Below are 18,677 nucleotides of genomic sequence, written 5' to 3'. Positions count from 1 at the left end.
GCACACTCTGCCACTGGTGACAGCACCAGGAGCCTCGGGGAGGGGTTAGGAGGAGCAGCTGTGGCCCCCACTGTGCTTAGTCGCTCAGTTGTGTCCGACTCTTTGTGACCCCACGCACTGTAGCCCCCCAGGCTCCTCTGTCTGTGGGGATTCTCCAGGCAAGATTCTGGAGTGGGTTGCCATGCCCTCCTGCAGGGGATCTTCCTAACCCAGGGATCGAACCCAGGTCTCCCACATTGCAGGTGGGTCCTTTACCAGCTGAGCTGCCTGGGAAGCCTCACCCCTGCCCTCTTCTACACCACTGCCCCCTTCCTCCCAGAGAGAACCGCGCTGGGCATACAGCCAATCGTGCTGGGTACACCCACTCCCGGCCTCATTCGCATCACGGAGCAGAGAAGCTCTTTCCCAGTTTCTAGGGAAACAGCATGGTGGTTTGTGTGGCCAGTGTTTCTGAACTGGGGCAATTTTGGGAACATCTGGCAATGTCTGGGGACATTTATGAGCTATCATGATGGGGGTAGGAGTGACCAGCAGGAGTATCGGTTCCCTATTGCTGTCCTGACAAATGCCCACAAATTCAGTAGCTTCAGTTCAGTTCAGTTACTCAGTTGTGTCCGATTCTTTGCGACCCCCTGAACTGCAGCACGCCAGGCCTCCCTGTCCAACACCAACTTCCAGAGTTCACTCAAACTCATGTCCATTGAGTTGGTGATGCCATCCAGCCATCTCATCCTGGGTCGTCCCCTTCTCCTCCTGCCCCCAATCTCTCCCAGCATCAGGGTCTTTTCCAATGAGTCAACTCTTCGCATGAGGTGGCCAAAGTATTGGAGTTTCACCTTTAGCATCAGTCCTTCCAATGAACACCCAGGACTGGTCTCCTTTAGGATGGACTGGTTGGATCTCCTTGCAGTCCAAGGGATTCTCAAGAGTCTTCTCCAACAATTCAAAAGCATCAATTCTTCGGCACTCAGCTTTCTTCACAGTCCAACTCTCACATCCATACATGACCACCGGAAAAACCATAGCCTTGACTAGACGGACCTTTGTTGGCAAAGTAATGTCTCTGCTTTTGAATGTGCTGTCTAGGTTGGCCATAACTTTCCTTCCAAGGAGTAAGTGAAAGTGAAGTCGCTCAGTCGTGTCCGACTCTTTGCAACCCCGTGGACTGTAGCCCACCAGGCTCCTCCATCCATAGGATTCTCCAGGCAAGAATACTGGAGTGGGTTGCTATTTTCTTCTCCAGGGGATCTTCCTGACCCAGGGATTGAACCCAGGTCTCCCGCATTGCAGGCAGAGGCTTTAACCTCTGAGCCACCAGGGAAGTCCAAGAAGTAAGTGTCTTTTAATTTCATGGCTGCAGCCACCATCTGCAGTGACTTTGGAGCCCCCCAAAATAAAGTCTGACACTGTTTCCCCATCTATTTCCCATGAAGTGATGGGTCCAGATGCCATGATCTTAGTTTTCTGAATGTTGAGCTTTAAGCCAACCTTTTCACTCTCCTCTTTCACTTTCATCAGAGGCTTTTTAGTTCCTCTTCACTTTCTGCCATAAGGGTGGTGTCATCTGCATATCTGAGGTTATTGATATTCTGTAGCCTACGGCAACACAAATTAAGTTCTTAGAGTTCTGAATTTCAGAAATGGGTCTCACTGGGCTAAAGCCAGTGTATCAGCAGGACCATGTTCCTTATGGAGGTTTTAGGGAAGAATCTGTTTCCTTGTCTTAATTTTCAGCTTCTAGAAGCCACTTGCATTTCTTGGCTCCTGGCCCCTTCCTCCATTTTCAAAGCTAGTAATGGTGAATCAAGTCTTCTTCATGTTGCTTTTATCTCTCTGAAAAATGAAAGTGTTAGTCGCTCAGTCGTCTCCAACTCTTTGCAACCCTGTGGACTGTGGCACACCAGGCTCTTCTCTCCATGGGATTCTTCAAATAAGAGTACCAGAGTGGGTAACCATGCCATTCTCCAGGAGATCTTCCCAACCCAGGGATCGAACTCACATCCTTATGTCTTCCACATTGCAGGAAGATTCTTTACCATCTGATCCACCAGGGAAGCCCCTGATCTCTTTGGTTTCTTTTTTTTTTTTTTTTGATGGGGGTGCAGGTAATGAGTAGTATGCTATTGCTGCTGCTACTGCTAAGTCACCTCAGTCGTGTCCAACTCTGTGTGACCCCACAGACGGCAGCCCACCAGGCTCCCCCGTCCCTGGGATTCTCCAGGCAAGAACACTGGAGTGGGTTGCCATTTCCTTTTCCAAAGGATGAAAGTGAAAAGTGAAAGTAAAGTCGCTCAGTTGTGCCCGACTCTTTGTGACCCCATGGACTGCAGCCTACCAGGCTCCTCCGTCCATGGGATTTTCCAGGCAAGAGTACTGGACTGGGGTGCCATTGCCTTCTCCAAATGAGTAGTATATGGGATCTCAATTCCCTGAGCAAGGATCCAGCCCTCACTCCCTGCATTGGAAGTACAGAGTTTTAACCACTGGACCGCCAGGGAAGTTCTCTGGTTTTTCTCTCTTTTATCCTCTTCCACTGATAAGGACCCAAGTGATTATATTGGGGCCTACCTATGTAATCCAAACTACTCACCTCCAGGTCAACTGCTTTGCAATCTTTTTTTTTTTTCCTTTAATTTTTTTAAATTATGAAAATATGATAACACATGTACAGGAGACTTGGAAAATACAGAACAAGGTTACATATAGTTCCATTATGTATAACAATTATTAAGTAGATAAATTAAGATTTTTTTAGTTGGCATTTCAATATCAAACTCTCAAAAATTAATAGAATGAATAGACAGAGAAGTACAGGAGACCCGAAAAGCACTGAGAACCAATTCAACATAATCAAGATTTAAACAATTTTCACACAGTAGTGGGATACAAATTCTATTCAAGTTCCCACAGACTATAAACTAGGAGACACTGGAACATATCCAGGGACATAACACAAGGTGTGATTTGCGATCTTAATTCCATCTGCAACCTCAATTCCCTGGACCATGTGACCTCATACACTCACAGGTTCCAGCAACGGGGGCTGTGGACATCTGGTGGGTGGCATGATTGTGTCGACCACTGGCATCCAGTGAGTAGAGGCCAGCAATGCTACTAAGCATCGTACAATGCACAGGACTCCCCAGCCCACAACCAGCAGCTATTCACCCCCATATCCCCAAATGCCAGTAGTGGCGAGGCTGAGAAACCCTGGTACAGCCTAATACTGACCAGGTTCCCAGTGACCCTGACTCAAGTCCATTTCCATGGAGAGACCAACCATTGGGCCCTAGGAGAAGCTGTGACTCACAATGAAGGAGGAACACTTACCATTCTGTTCAATATTTTAAAGTAGATTCTGTGTTCCAAAATCATCCTCAAAAGATTCTTTTTTGAAATACATACAGGCTTTAAAAACAAATAAAATGCATCCTGCCCACTGAAGGCCCAAGAACACAGCAGACATAGAGCATTTAAATCCCTTTACATAAACAACTTCAAATAACATGACTAATTCTGCTTTGCTGTCTGATATGCTGTTTGGTCTCAGAAATCCCTGAGTTAGCAATCCAGAAGTGCTCACACCCCCATGTTCTCTCTCCTCTCTCCCAGGAGGGCTGAGCCACCAGCAGCTGATGAGAATACTTAATGACCCAGAGGTCTCAGTCCCCACAGCAAAAGCCCTCCAGCCCCTAGGCTCCTGTGGGTAGCCAGGGGAGCCCAGCATGGGTGAAGCTGCAGCTGCTGGGGCAGCCTGGGGAGGGGAGGGCTGTGGAGGAGGCCCCATCCAGCCCTGCAGACTGAAAGGGTCAGAAGGATGCGGCCCCGCACAGGCAACCTCCGTCCTACCCCTTGGGCCATTCACCGTCTGGGTCTCCCAGAGTGGGTCAAGAAGCAGCAGCAGAGATCGAGTTGGTGATGGTTTCCTGGCAATTCCCTGGCAGGGACAGGCAGGACCTGTGAACCCCACTTTTCTGTCATTCAGACAAGGGAGTCCCTACTCCCTCCCACCTCCATCACAATGATGAGCAGAGGCACGGTGGCACCTGGCCTGGGCACATGTATCCATGTGTGTGTCCCCATGTCCTGCAGCCCAGACAATCTCCTGCTCTTTGCTCCACACCTACTGCTTATTTAACTTCTCTGTGGCAATTATCCAGCATTTTCAGCCAAAGCCACCATCTCTGCCCCAAAGCACATGGAACACCAGCTCTAGTTGAAGCCAGCCCCGTGAGTCAGATGCCCTGATGCTCAGGACCCCTTGCGCCAACATGTTGGCCACACAGCACACTACGTGCATCCACCTGTCTGTCCTGCAAACACCTGCCATGCTTCTACTATGCTCGAGACACCATCTAGACCTGGAAACCATAGCAGCCGAGACAGAAGGGCCTTGTCCACGAGGAGCTTAGCTCTACTGAAGGGAGAACAATAAGGCTCGGCTCCAAACATGGATGAACATTATCTCATTTAACAGGCAAACCACCATCGGAGGAAGGTGAAAAACCACCTTCATTTTCAGACGATTACAACCACAACAATAAACACATAACGACGCTGTGTGGCTCAGTGTCCTCATCAGTTTATGTATGTTCGCTCAGTTGGTCTCTACCACAAGCCTGGAGGTAGGTTCTGGAAGCACAGATGGTCCCTGGCTTATGGTGACTTTTGTTGACTTCAACTTATGATTTCTTAACTCTACGATGGTGTAAAAGCTCTATGCATTCAGTAGAAACTTGCTGAACTTGCACAGCTGGCTCCGGACCTCTTAGTGAGTCACCTCTCCTCTCACCTTCCTGACCGCCACCCAGCACAGCTCAACCACTGAGCATTCTCCTTGCCAAATGCCTCCTTCTGGACCTGGGCCTCAGGGCTCCCACCTCCAAGGGGCAGAGAAGGGGCAGAGGGATGCTGTCTTCATGTGGCTCCAGGAGCCCCTCTGTGGTTCAGCCCCCACAGTGAGTCACCTCCTTCCGTGGACTGTTGCCAAAGAGAAAGCCCTGTTATGGTGGGAGCATCCACCCCCACTTCCCTTTTCCAAGCATGGCTTTCACCAGATCGAACATTAGTCATGTAAATGCCAACAGAAGTTCAAAGACGCTTTGATAATGGGATTTTCTAATGCAAGCAGCTGCCACTGCTGGACACAAACCTCTTGGCTCCCTCATCCAATACCCCCTTTCGGGACCTCTGGGGTCAGCATCTCCATCTCCTGTGACATGTGGGGATGTGGGTGTCTGTTTTCACACTTGGATTTTTGCAGCAGAGGGAAAGCCTGAAAGGTATGACCTGGTATCTCCAAGCACAGTGATCTGGGGGCCTGGAAACCGCCCTGGGCTGCAACAGCATCCTACATCTCCAGGAAACACCAAGCCAGAAGCAACTTGTGACAGTTACCTTCTCAGTGTGCCTTCCCCCAACACACCCCTACTTCTGCTGAGGGGGCCCTGATTTTCTTTTGGGGGTGCATCTTTCCCCCACCCCGTCATCATGGTTTGTGGAGAGAGGTGGCCCTCACCTCTCTAAGGAGCATAGTCTATTCCCCGGGCCACAGTGACTAGCTCTGGAGGGGGCAAGTGGCCCAGGTGCTCAATTCCTGATTTTAGTTGGAATTAATGTAAATGTGAAGCTGCTGATGGTTATCTTGACATCCTATGGGAAAAACCTCCTGAGTATGGAAGCTACACAGAAGAAAAAAAAGAGCTGGTGAGGGACAGAGAGAAGAGATGGGGGAGTAGGGAGAGAGAGAGAGAGACATCAGATTGCTGATACTGTGTTAGTTGCTTGATCAAACCATGTCTGAAGCTGACATTCTGGGACTTTTTCAGTTACACCAAACTATAAATTCCCTTTTTGTCTGAAGCCAATTTGAGAGGCATTTATATCAGATGAAATAGAAAGATTTGTGCCTAATATTCTCTCAGCACAGGCCAGGGCATAATATCAACAGCAGCAAACTCTAAAGAACATAGAGCAGAGAGTATGAGAGATTCAGCCCCTTCTATCAAGGTAAAGTCTTCTTCTATGAGACTTGCATTCCCAAATATCCTCCGTATTAGTTTCCCATGGCCGCTGCAAAAAACTACCATAGGCTTGGCAGCATAAAACCAAGTCTACCAGGGACGTCAACCATATATATATATATTCTCTCAGTTCTGGAGGCCAGAAGTCCAAAATCTGTATGACTGAAATGAAATCAAGGTTTTTCCCTTTGGAGGTTCTAGGGGAGAATCCTGTCCTTACCTCTTCCAGCACCTGGTGGCTGCCAGCCTCCCTTGGGTTGTGGCCACATCACTCCAGTCTCTGCCTTCCTGGTCAGATTCCTCCTCTTCGGGCACAGTAGCATCTCCTTCTGCCTCCTTCTAATAAGGACATCCAGCACTGCACTTAGGGCCATCTGGATAATCTGGGATAATCTCATCTTAAAATCCTTAACTTGGTCACATGTGCAGAGACCCTTCTCCCAAATCAGGTAACATTCCCAGGGCCTGGGGATTGGAATGTGGACACACCTTTGGGAGCCATTCTCAGCCGTCTCCCCTCATCCTAGCCAAGTCAGACCATCACGTGAGCGTGGACGAGGCATGCCACGGTTCACACCTCCTAGGCCTCACAGGGCCTGCCCGGCGGGGCTCCACAGAATGGCGGGGAACTCCTGGGCAGGCCGAGGGGCACCAGGAGAAGAAATAACTGCAGAGTCTTTAACAGAGAGTCAGAGTAGAAGATCCGCAGGGAGCAGAGTGCCAGGCTTGGCCCAGTGTGGCTTGCACCCCTGGATGAGGTCTGTTCAGGGACATTTTGGGGAGCTGGAGTCAGGGGGCTGTCTGCTGAGGGATAAAATGCAGTATGACTTTAGATCAAGGTAAGGCTAATTAGAACACACCCCTACATGCACCATAATGTCCCCAGTGAGTGGGAGGGTTGGGGTATGATGGGGGAAGGCATCCCCTTTGTACTGGAAGCAGGAAGAAAGGAGGGAAGATGAGACTGTGATGTGTGAAGGAAGCCACGTCCAGCTGGGCTGTTTCTTACAGCTGCGGTGATTCTGGCCCGTACTTGCTGTCCACACCAGAGACAAGGAAGGGAAAGACCACCCACTGGAAAGAACCAGGCTTGTAGATTGCAGGTGCTCCCCGGCCGGGTGGGGAAGGCTTGCCTCTGGAGTGACACCCCCACTCCCACCATGGGGAGAAAAGAGGCTGGTCACACCTACAAGAGTATATAGGTGGACTTGGATCTAAGTGGGGTGTCCGGCCTCTGCCAGTCCCCAAGAGGACTCGAGCAACTGGGGAAGGTCCCCCCTCCCAACTGGAAGCTGCTCCCACAACGTGGGGAGCTGGGTCAGGACACGCCCACATCTCCACAGAAACGACCAGAACAAAACCAAACTTTTGAGCTTCCTTTGCGGTCTGCTGACCTGGTTGGTGAGGCAAAGTGGGGTTCCCCAAAACGCTGTTGTTGTTTAGTCGCTAAGTTGTGTTCAACTCTTCGTGACCCCATGGACCACAGCCCACCAGGCTCCTCTATCCATGGGATTCTCCAGGCAAGATCCTGGAGTGGGTTGCCATGACCTCCTCTAGGGGAATCTTCCCAACCCAGGGACTGAAACTGAAACTCCTGCTTGGCAGGCAGATTCTTTACCAATGAGCCACCAGGGAAGCTCCTCAAATCACAGGCATTCCTGTAACACCGACAACACTCAAGGTAGTCCCTTACAGCGTGCCCAGGATGGCCTGGGCAGGCTAAGCGACCCGGTTTTAAATAGTACCACACTCATTTTAAGGCCTCTTATGGAAACCCACACACAGCTAGCACATAAGGACTGCATGGTCCCTGACATTCTGCACGGGCAGCCATGATCCACTTTGGCTCCTTGCAGATCACCAAATGCCTCCCCTTCACTCCTCCATACAGACTACTGCCCCTGCCCCCACCAGCTTTCTTCTGGCTGAAAAGCTCCCTGGAGACCCACACAGAATAGCCAGGCCACCCGCCCAACCAGCACCAAGCCAGAATGTCTGTCACTCTCCAGCTGGTGACAGTTCTTTGAGAATACAGCTTGGACACTGGACACTTTGCTCTGTCCTGGCTGGGGGCAGGGGCCTTGATCAGAGATAAGAAACCATCCCCTAGAAGTTGTTAGAGAGACCCCCAACTTGGAGAACAGCTAACTCTGTAACTGAGAGAAGCTGATAGCAATATCTCATAAGAATCTTGACTCGGAGGTGTGGTCACTTCACATTCTGTAAAGAGCTGGGGTGTGGTGTCTCTGACACTATCTGTACCAAACAACCTTGGTCACTGGGTCTTGGCCTTGACCTTGGACACTTCTGCATGTACTAGTCCAGGCCTGTGATCTGTCCTTCAGAATGTCATACGCCCCACAGCTGAGACTGAGGCCTCATGTGAAAAGACACACCACCTCCTCCCAAACCTCTTAAGCTGCTTCATGAGAAGCTCAGTGAAATCACACCAGTACCGAGAGGGGCAGCCCCACAACACACTCTTGATAGGCAAGCTCACCCCAGAAGCAGCATCAGCAGCCCAACACCCATTCCCTCAAGGGCTGAAGGAGCCTGGGTTCTCCTCTGATGGGAAGGCCGTGACCAGCTACTTACAGAACCAGTATGTAGCCACGATTTATTGTAACACAAAGATACAAAAAAAAAAGAAAAAGCAATAAAGGGGAAAAGTACCTGGGGGCCAGGCCCTGAGGAAACCAGGTACAAGCTTGCAGGAGTCTCCTCCCAGAGTAGATGCACTGAATTTGTCCAGCTGTGATGGATAGGAAGTGTGTCCACGAGGGATGCTCAGAGACTCAGAGCACTGGGGCTTGATCCGGGGCTGGTCCCATAGGAGGGCTTCCCTGGTGGCTCAGGGGTAAAGACTCCACCTGCCAATGCAGGAGATGCAGATTTGACCTGTGGGTCAGCAAGATCCCCTAGAGAAGGAAATGCAACTCCAGTATTCTTGCCTAGGAAATTCCATGGACAAAGGAGCCTGGTGGGCTACAGTCCAAGGGGTTGCAATGAGCCAGAGACAACCAAGGGACTGAGCATGCACCCATGGTCCCATAGGCATCCTCTGCCTGATACATAGCAAAACCCCAGACTCCCAGAAGGAAAGCAGGGGCTCAGTATGAACCACAATGTTTGAAAGAACATAAGAGCCACCCTTATCATTTCTGGAATGGTGGGAACCCTCCCTAGATCCAAGTGACACTGCAAGCAAGCCCTGTAAGGAAAGCAGTCCTGGGCTGGCTCAGTTAACGGTTTCTCCATACTGGATACAGAATGCTCCTTAAAAGGGACCTCTCCTGCTGTCTGCCTGGCCCATTCAGTGGCAGATTCCTGCCACTGACCCCTAAGCAAGTGATAAGCCTCTAAAACCCTTGTGCTGATGGAGAGCTCACTCCCTCACAAAGCATGCTGGCCTGTGGTTGGCCTGTGCTCATTGACAGCATTTTTCACCCAGGAACACTGGCCTGTAACTGCAATATTTCACATTGATGAGCACTTCTTATAATCACCACCACTCACTATCACTCTCTATATCAGGCACTGGGCCCAGCATGCGACATACGTGAGCTTATTTAATATAATATTCATGGTTTACAATGGTGTCAACTATAGCTTACAGACATGCAGTGACTTGCCCCAGATCCCATTTTAATGGGTGTGAGCCCTGGTCTATTTGACCCTACAGCTGGTGACCTTGAACCCCCTATATCCAGCTTCCCTTGGGATCTCATCTTTCACTATCATTTTTGGCATGACATCATACCACTCTTGTTTACTTAATATTTTCAGTTGACTCCTTTCTTTATTAAAAAAAAAAAAAAAACATTTCTCAGAAAATCTTAATAGTATTCTCTGAATGGAAAACTAGTAACATCTGCCAGAAATCTACAGCACAGAAATAACTGCAACAACAACAAAAAAAAAACAAGCGATGCTACTCAGTTGTAACTAGACAGTACTACCTGCCGAGGCCTGTTCTCACCCAGCACCACCCCGAATTCTCCTTAACTGAGAGCACTGCAAAAGGAAAGCACTTCTCCTTTTGTGATTTAATGGTTCGGAAAGTCTTGCCTGTGGACCACTGAGACCCACCTTTGCCCAGTCTTCTGGAACATACTACACGGATACCATACGTGCTATAGGAACCTGCCCCGTCTGGCTCACTGTCAGGCAGCAGGGAAGAAGGTGCTGCTGGCTGGTTCCCTGTCTGCCCCACGCCCCATCCCAAGGCATTTTCCAGCTCCTCCCTGCCCCACTGGCTCATCTGTTCTCCAGCCTTGGTGGCCACTATGCCCAGGAGTCACACAACATCAGCACCCACTTGGCACAGGTGCCCCTTCTGCTCCCAGCCTGGGCCCTGTTCTCCTTCACCCCTAGTTTCTGCTCCCCTGAGCTCCATTCAGCTGGCCTTGGCTACTTGCCTGATCTTGGAGAGAGAAAATGCCACCAGAGATGCTGTGCCTCTGGCCAATTTCCTAAATCAGGAGGGGCTGCGAGGGACAGGCAGAGGGTCTCTCACAGGCAAGTCATGATCTGGGATGTGGGGGTCAGTCCGGGATGAGGGCAGCATTCTGAAGTTGGAAATGTGCCTTTTTTCTCAAACGGGGGACGACATCCCTGATTCCCACTTCCCCAACACCACATGATCTTCCAGTCCAACCCAACCACAGGCTTTAAGGAGCCATCCAATCAGAAACAGAGGGTCCCACTCAGAAACCATCCAGAGGCAGCAGGCAGGAAGGTACCAAGGAACCCCAAGCATAGAAAGGCAGTGGGGATGGCTGAGAGCTCGGGCTGATGAGGAAAACACCCAGATTCAAGTCCTGGCTTCACCATCCCCCTGGCCAAATGACTTTCCACATCTGAGGCACAGGATCAAAAATCATACAAGGGTTATTGTGGGGGTAGTGGGAAGCGCCCAGAGACTGGGCTCAGTAACATTATTTCTGTGGAGCTGGGCTCTGAGTCTGAAGCCAAGAATAAGAATAGGAAACAGCCGAAGGCAGATTACTCCCCCACGTGTGCAGTGAACAGCCTGTGAGCAGAGAACAGCTGGAGAGGTGGGGCCCCGCCCAACAGGTGTTTGTGTCAGAGAGATGAGGGCTTAGCCTGCAGGTCAGGGGCCTACCTATACAAACCAGGAAATGTCCCATGAAAAAAAAAAAGACTGCAGTCATCTCATGAAAACTCAACAGGGCGGTACAAAAACTGTCCTGACAGGATGAAGAAAACGTTGCCATCTTCCCTGTCATCCTCGAAAGCAGTGGTTTTCAACCTGGCTGCCCATGAACCTGGGAGTTTTTTTTTTTTTTTTTTTTGGCTGCGCCACACAGCTTGTGGGAACTCGGTTCCTCAATCAGGGTCATGGCAGTGAGAGTGGCCACCAGGAAATTCCCCATCTGGGAGCTTTATAGCCACCTGCTATATATTCATGCCCAGGAATCCCCTGGCCCGTGAAACAGGATGTCTCAGGGAGACACCTGGAGATGGCTGCCTTGCAAGCTCAAAGGTGACTCTAACATGCAGCCAACAGAGCTGCTCGGATGACTCTGTGGCCACCACCTGCCTCATGGGGGCCGGTAGCAGACACGACCTGGTCTACAGCTTGTTCAGCCAAGGTTAATAATAGGAAAGGCTGGGGCCCCGGGATGCAAAGCCAGCACGCAGCCTGCTTTAACCATCATCTGTTCCACAACAGAGATGCTGGCTGGTGTGGTCATCCTGGGCTTCCTCTCAGGGCAGCGTCACCTGTGCCCATCCTGGGAAAAGCCAAAGGCCAAAGCTCACTGAGGACCAGGAGTGCGCTAGAGAAGCAGGTGGGGAAGGTTCTTCTGCCCACAGTCTGGGAACAGCCCCAAAGACATTCAAGTTTCGGTTTTCCTGCTGGGTAAGAGGTTCTTCTGGCTTACAATACCCTTCCTGTAAAGTCCTGGAGCTACCCCATGCCCAGAGAAACCCCAAGTTCCATCATTTACTGATAGAATGATATTTCTGTCCACCAGCCTCCAGGATCCATGGGAGCAGATAATGAGCATAAGGCAAAGAAAAGAGTGGACCACTTGCCAGCGCTGTTTCTGAGGTGGGGAGACTGTGGACAGAGGCTTGGGGACGGACCAACGTGCATGGATTGTCTGGCCCTAGGACTGGTGCATTACTGGCTTACCTGCCCACTGTTTTGTGCCATTTCTCTAAAAAGGGGGAGAGGGGCTAAAAAGAAGTGAGCTGGTTGTCAGGGTGTCACAGTTCCCAGGTTGTGTTATGATTCCGAGTGTGCAGAGTGACGCAGTCTCACCCAGGATGGGCAGCAAAATGGAGATTTAGGAGACCCTCCCTGGCCGGGGACCCGAGTGACAGCAAGGCAAAGGCTCGCAGGAATGAGGCAAGGAAATGGGACTTTGATTGCTCAGATTAAGTGTGGCAGGGCCGGAGAACAGTGACAAGTGACATGTGAATCACAAAGACGAGGGCTTCCCAGGATCCGACGTGTCCTAACAGGCCCAGTGGCTCAGCCTGAGAGACAGGGAAATGGGGAAGAGGGTGAAACACAGCTTGAGGCTAGCTGATGCCCCTCCCAGCCAGCGTGGGCTGGGCTCTTTCACAGTCACTGGTAACAATCCTGGAAGTCAGAATGGTTTTTGTTTGAGCCTGTTCTCTAAGTCTAGAGTTCCTCTGTTGTCCCCGAGGCCCTGGGGAAAGCCAAGGTGTAGATGACAAGATGAGAGCATGGACCCTTGCTCCAAAAAGCCCAGTCCACACACCAGCCACAGTGTGCTGGTTAGGAACACAGCATCCAGGACCCTCCCCTGATCTCCTGCATCAAAATCTGCTTTCTGCTAAGCGCCCCAGGTGACCCGTGCTCTGGTTCATGTTTGGGAAACTCTGATTTGCAGCAGAGGCTCTTTGTCGGCTGCACAAGGTACCTCTCAAGGCACTAACCACATACTGAAGCATGTAACAGCCACACAGACAGCTGAGTGAAGACTTTAGAGGTGGTTTCAGTTTAGGCTCAGACAGTAAAGAATCCACCTGCAATGTAAGAGATCCAGGTTCGATCCCTGAATTGGGAAGATTCTCTGGAGAAGGGAATGGCTACCCAATCCAGTATTCTTGCCTGGAGAATTCCATAGACAGAGGAGCCTGGCAGGTTACAGTCTATGGGGTCGCAAACAGCTGGACATGACTTTCACTTCTTTTCCTGCTTAGGCATCTCACGTTGACTCCTACCCCCGCTCCCCGGTCAAATCCTTGGCTCCAGCTATCTCCTCAGTTCCCCACTCACAGATCAACCAAGGCAATCGCTGATTAAAATGTCTCCCCACAGCTGCTAAACTTGATAGAGTAACCTTTCCAGATTTATTTGCCCATCTGTTCACTTACTTATTAAATTGTTTTCCAGGCTCGTTCAAACAGTGAGTGGGCACCTACTATATGTCAGGCACCGAGAAGCAGCAAATATATGACCCAGTCAGGTTCTGGGAAGAGTCTGCCTTCTGTAAAGAGAGAAAGATGGCAGACGGGCAGTCATGGTGCAGGGTGACGGATGGGTGCAGTGCTAAGCGGAAAAACCGAGCAGTCCAGAAAGGCATCTTAAGGAGGAGATGCTGCCTGCAGGCCATTGTAGTGACATGCTTTCTATTTACCAGGCTTTTTGCTTTACGATTTCTGCTCCCTCATGCTTGCTTTCTGTTGAGTGGACTGCATTTTCTTTATTTTCCCTCCAACCCCATAAACTTGGTATTTATAGAGCCTATTTACACTACTTAGGTGGTTACACTGACATTTTCTACATGTACACTTGACTTCAAGCATACAGTTAATTGATAACTCTCTTCTCCTTCTGAATAATACAAAGCCCTGCAGGGCTTTCACTTTGATCTCCTAGCTGACCGAGGTGTCTGGAATTTGAGTCGGCAGAAGGTGCTGTTTTCTCACAAGTCCAGGAACCGCCTGACTTTTTGCTATCTCCTGCCACTGATCATTTTTTCAGAAAAAATTCAAATTGACTCAAGAGGAAATAGAAAACCTGAGTAGATCTATAACCTTCAAAGGAATCGATTCTGCGGTTTACAATCTACCTTAAAAAACAATAATGGGTTTATGTGGTTTTACTGACAAAGTTCTCTTAAACCTTTAAGGAAAAGGCAACATTTACACCATCTCTACCAGAAATAGAAAAACAATCAATTCCTTTTAGAATACTCTGATACCAATCTTCAAAGAAAAACAATTTAAGAATTAAAAGCCTACCTCTTAACCTCACAAAGCACAGGTATAAAAATCCTAAATACACATTAGAAAATTCTGGGGATGAGGGGACCACCTTATGCCCTCAATAAAAAAAAGTTTTCCTAAATAAACAGTCTATGCAGTTAATACATGCATTTGACTAGATTACAATTTTAAAATGCCACAATGAGAAAACATACCATTTAAAAAGTATGAAAAAGCAAGGCTTAAAAGAGAGCATGATGGAAAAGTGAGCAGGGTGTGAATAGGATGGATATGCACAGGAGAGGGAATGTGAAAGCGAATACACATATGAAAATATACACAACCTCACTAGCAATGAAAGGAAAACAAACACAAGTTAAATCTGAGGTGCAATATTTCACACGTTCAGATGGCAAAAATAAGTGTGTTCTCTTGGCAAGGGGAGTGGATATTGTATACTCTGTGAGTAGCATTACGTGTATATTTGCAAAACCTGTTTGAAAAATACAAAATCCCAAGTGGCAAAATCATAAGGCACATACTGAGACCGAGATAATCGTCTAGGTATCTATCTGCTTTAGAGGAACACTCACAGAAGTGCAGAAGGAGAAATTGTACAGTTGTTTCTGCTAAGTCACTTCAGTCGTGTCCAACTCTGTGCGACCCCATAGACGGCAGCCCACCAGGCTCCCCCGTCGCTGGGATTCTCCAGGCAAGAACACTGGAGTGGGTTGCCATTTCCTTCTCTAATGCATGAAAGTGAAAAGTGAAAGTGAAGTCGCTCAGTCGTGTCCGACTCTTCGCAACCCCATGGACTGCAGCCCACCAGGCTCCTCTGTCCATGGGATCTCCCAGGCAAGAGTACTGGAGTGGGGTGCCATCGCCTTCTCCAGGGGATCTTCCTGACCCAGGGATCGAATCCGTGTCTTCTGCATTGGCAGGCGGGTTCTTTACCGCTGAAGCACCAGGGAAGCCCCTGTAGATGCATACGTGATAATAAAAATTTTGAACATGTTCATAGAAAAGAGCCACCAACCACAGAAGAGTGGTTACCTCTGCAGAGACAAGGAGAAAGGGGAATAGAACTGGAGGAACACGTGGGGTTTTTTTTAAATGCCGAGGAATGTGTTATTGTCACCCGGTATGCTGTCACCCTGCAGAGTACATCATGCAAAATGCCGGGTTGGAGGAAGCACAAGCTGGAATCAAGACTGTTGAGAGAGAATTCAACAACCTCAGATACACAGATGACATCACCTTTCTGGCAGGAAGTGAAAAGGATCTAAAGAACCTCTTGATGAAAGTGAAAGAGGAGAGTGAAAAATCAAGCTGGCTTAAAACTCATCATTCAAAAAACTAAGATCATGGCATCCGGTCCCATCACTCCATGGCAGATAGATGGAGAAACAATGGAAACAGTGACAGACTTTATTTTCTTGGGCTCTAAAATCACTGCAGATGGTGACTGCAGCCATGAAATTAAAAGACGCTTGCTCCTGGGGAGAAAAGCTATGAGCAACCTAGACAGCATATGAAAAGGCAGAGACATTACTCTGCTGACAAAGGTCTATCTAGTCAGAGTTATGGCTTTTCCAGTAGTCATGTATGGATGTGAGAGTTGGACTATAAAGAAAGCTGAGTGCCCAAGAATTGACGCTTTTGAGCTGTGGTGTTAAGAGAAGACTATTGAGAGTCCGTTGGACTGCAAAGAGATCCAACCAGTCAATTCTAAAGGAAATCAGTCCTGAATATTCATTGGAAGGACTGATGTTAAGCTGAAACTCTATACGTTGGCCACCTGATGTGAAGAACTGACTCCTTGGAAAAGACCCTGAAAGATTGAGGGCAGGAGGAGAAGTGGACGACAGAGAATGAGATGGCTGGATGGCATCACCGACTTGATGGACTTGAGTTTGAGCAAGCTCCGGAAGATGGTGATGGACAGGGAAGCCTGGCGTGCTGCAGTCCATGGGGTCACAAAGAGTTGGACATGACTGAGCGACTGAACTGAACGTGGTATTTCTAACTGACATTTGGCAAGTGTTGATACCTGTCGAATCCAGAGATGGTGATAAGCACAGGAAAAATGTTAAACATCATTAACCCTCAGGAAAACACAAGTTGAAAGCGCAATGAGAAACTACTTCATACTCACTAGAATGTTAAAAAAAAAATCTTGGCAAGGAACTAGGACAATTGAAAGCTCGTATGTTGCTATGAGTGACAAGCGACGTGCAGAAACTAGTTTTGCCGTTTCTTATATAAACATACACTTACCACATGATCCAACAATTTCAGTCCTAGGTATTTACACCAGAGAAATGAAAACATGTCTGAAAGACTTACATACAAAAGTTCGGAGAATTACTCATAACAGCTAAAAGCTGGAAACATCCCAAATGTCCATCAATTGACAAATGGGTTAAGTTCGGTTCTAGGAGTATAGTCAACCAATGAAATTCTACTAAGCAATAAAACGGAATCAACAACTGATACAATATGGCTAAATCTCAGACCTTATCCTATTCGAGGAAGCCAAACTTCAAGGGTACAAAGCCAAGATTCAAGGGTACAAACCGCATGATCCATTTCCATGAAATCCTAGAATAGGCAAAACTAACCTATAGGGTAGAAAGTAGAGGTGACCTGAGGAGATGAATAGGAGAAAAACGGATTGCAAATGGGTGAGAGAGAAGGTTTCAGAACCATGTTCCAGACGTCAACTGGAGTGGCAGTTATACAGGTATATATATTTGTCAAGTCACTGACCTATACCATGAGAATGGGTGAATTTTACGGTAACTAATAGCTTACAGTACATTTTATTATTTATGGTAAATTATGATACATTTGGGCTTCTCTGGTGGCTCAGACAGTAAACAATCTGCCTGCAATGCTGTGCTTAGTTGCTCAGTCGTGTCTGACTCTTTGTGACCCCAGTGGGCTGTAGCCTGCCAGGTTCCTCTGTCCATGGGATTCTCCAGTCAAGAACACCAAGTGGGCTGCCATTTCCTCCTCCAGGGGATCTTCCCGACCCAGGGATGGAACGTCCGCATTGCAGGCGGACTCTTTACCGTCTGAGCCACCAGGGAGGTCAGGAGAAGCAAGGCAGGAGACCCGGATTCCATCCCTGGGTTGGGAAGATCCTCTGGAGAAGGGCATGGCAACCCACTCCAGTATTCTTGCCTAGAGAGTTCCATACACAGAGAAGCCTGGCGCACCACATTCCATGTGGCTGTAAAGACTTGGACACGACTGAGCGACTAACACTTTCACTTTTTTCATGATACACTTATGGTAAATTATATACTTTATTGTAAAATATATAAATTATAGTCGATTTTTAAAATAGGGATATAGTAGATACATATCTTATAACATTTTTGGGTTAAAACTAAGTGGGTTTTAGAAAATATTGGTCATTAACTGCATATCTTGCAGAGCAGGAGGCTTCAGGAGAAAAACAAAGAACTAAGAAGGCGCCTAATGCTAAATCCTATCCTTTCCAGTGGAAAGCTATTTCATCACTGCAGCGGTCCTATTAGAAACCCAAGGGTCCTTTGAGATTATCAAGTTCAAGTCTCTCATTTTCAGGAAAGCAGTGAAATTTGTCCAAGATCACTGCTGCAGACATTTGTTGCTTAAGCTGCCAAACCTTAACACCATTGCACTTTTCCTTTCTTTTTTTTTTAGGATAAAAAGGCACTCCTACTAGGTACTTTCTCCATGGATCTCTGAATCCAGGTGCCAGCCCTCCCTCTACAAGCCCTAAGGGATGCCAGTGGGAGTTCCTTCCTCTTTCACAGGGCAAAGGTGTGCTTGCTGCCAGATGCTCTCTGCTGACACCTGGAGAGACATACAGGGTTTCCCCCTTAACAACCAAACACACCTGACCACACTCTTCACTCTAAGATTATTCCTATCAGTCCTACCTCCTGGCCCCACACAGCTGAGCATCTTGGTTTCTACCTGCTTCCAGAAGATATCCCCAGCTTCCTGTCCATTCTGTGAGCTTCCAGAATCTTTGTAATAAATTTCCCTTTGCTGACATTGAAGAATTGGTTTCTGAAGTTTGTGACCAAAGACCCCCGTGTGACAACCAGCATAAGGCAGGCGAAGCCCACAGTCCAGAGTTCTGAATTCTCCAGGATGTCCCTGGGTGTGGCGTGCTCAGTCACTTCAGTAGCGTCCGACTCTGTGCAACCCTATAGATTACAGCCTACCAGGCTCCACTGTCCACTGGATTCTCCAGGCAAGAATACTGGAGTGGGTTGCCATTTCCTTCTCCAGGGGATCTTCCTGACCCAGGATGGAACCTGTGTGTCTTAAGTCGCCTGCATTGACAGATGGGTTCTTTACCACTAGTGCCACCTGCGGAGAAGGAAATGGCAACCCACTCCAGTGTTCTTGCCTGGAGAATCCCAGGGATGGGGGAGCCTGGTGGGC

General features: G+C 48.6%; 1 protein-coding gene across 3 annotated transcripts in view; it reads right to left on the bottom strand.

Annotated features, from left to right (window-relative positions):
- Nucleotides 1-18,677, bottom strand: part of GAS7 (growth arrest specific 7) — a 203,245-nt gene that overhangs the window by 117,864 nt on the left and 66,704 nt on the right. The window lies entirely within an intron of this gene.

This window comes from Oryx dammah, unplaced genomic scaffold (assembly GCF_014754425.2).
Source record: "Oryx dammah isolate SB20612 unplaced genomic scaffold, SCBI_Odam_1.1 HiC_scaffold_8, whole genome shotgun sequence".
Taxonomy (NCBI): domain Eukaryota; kingdom Metazoa; phylum Chordata; class Mammalia; order Artiodactyla; family Bovidae; genus Oryx; species Oryx dammah.
The sequence above is the reverse complement of the archived record's forward strand: the minus strand, read 5'-3'. Positions and strand labels throughout refer to the sequence as shown.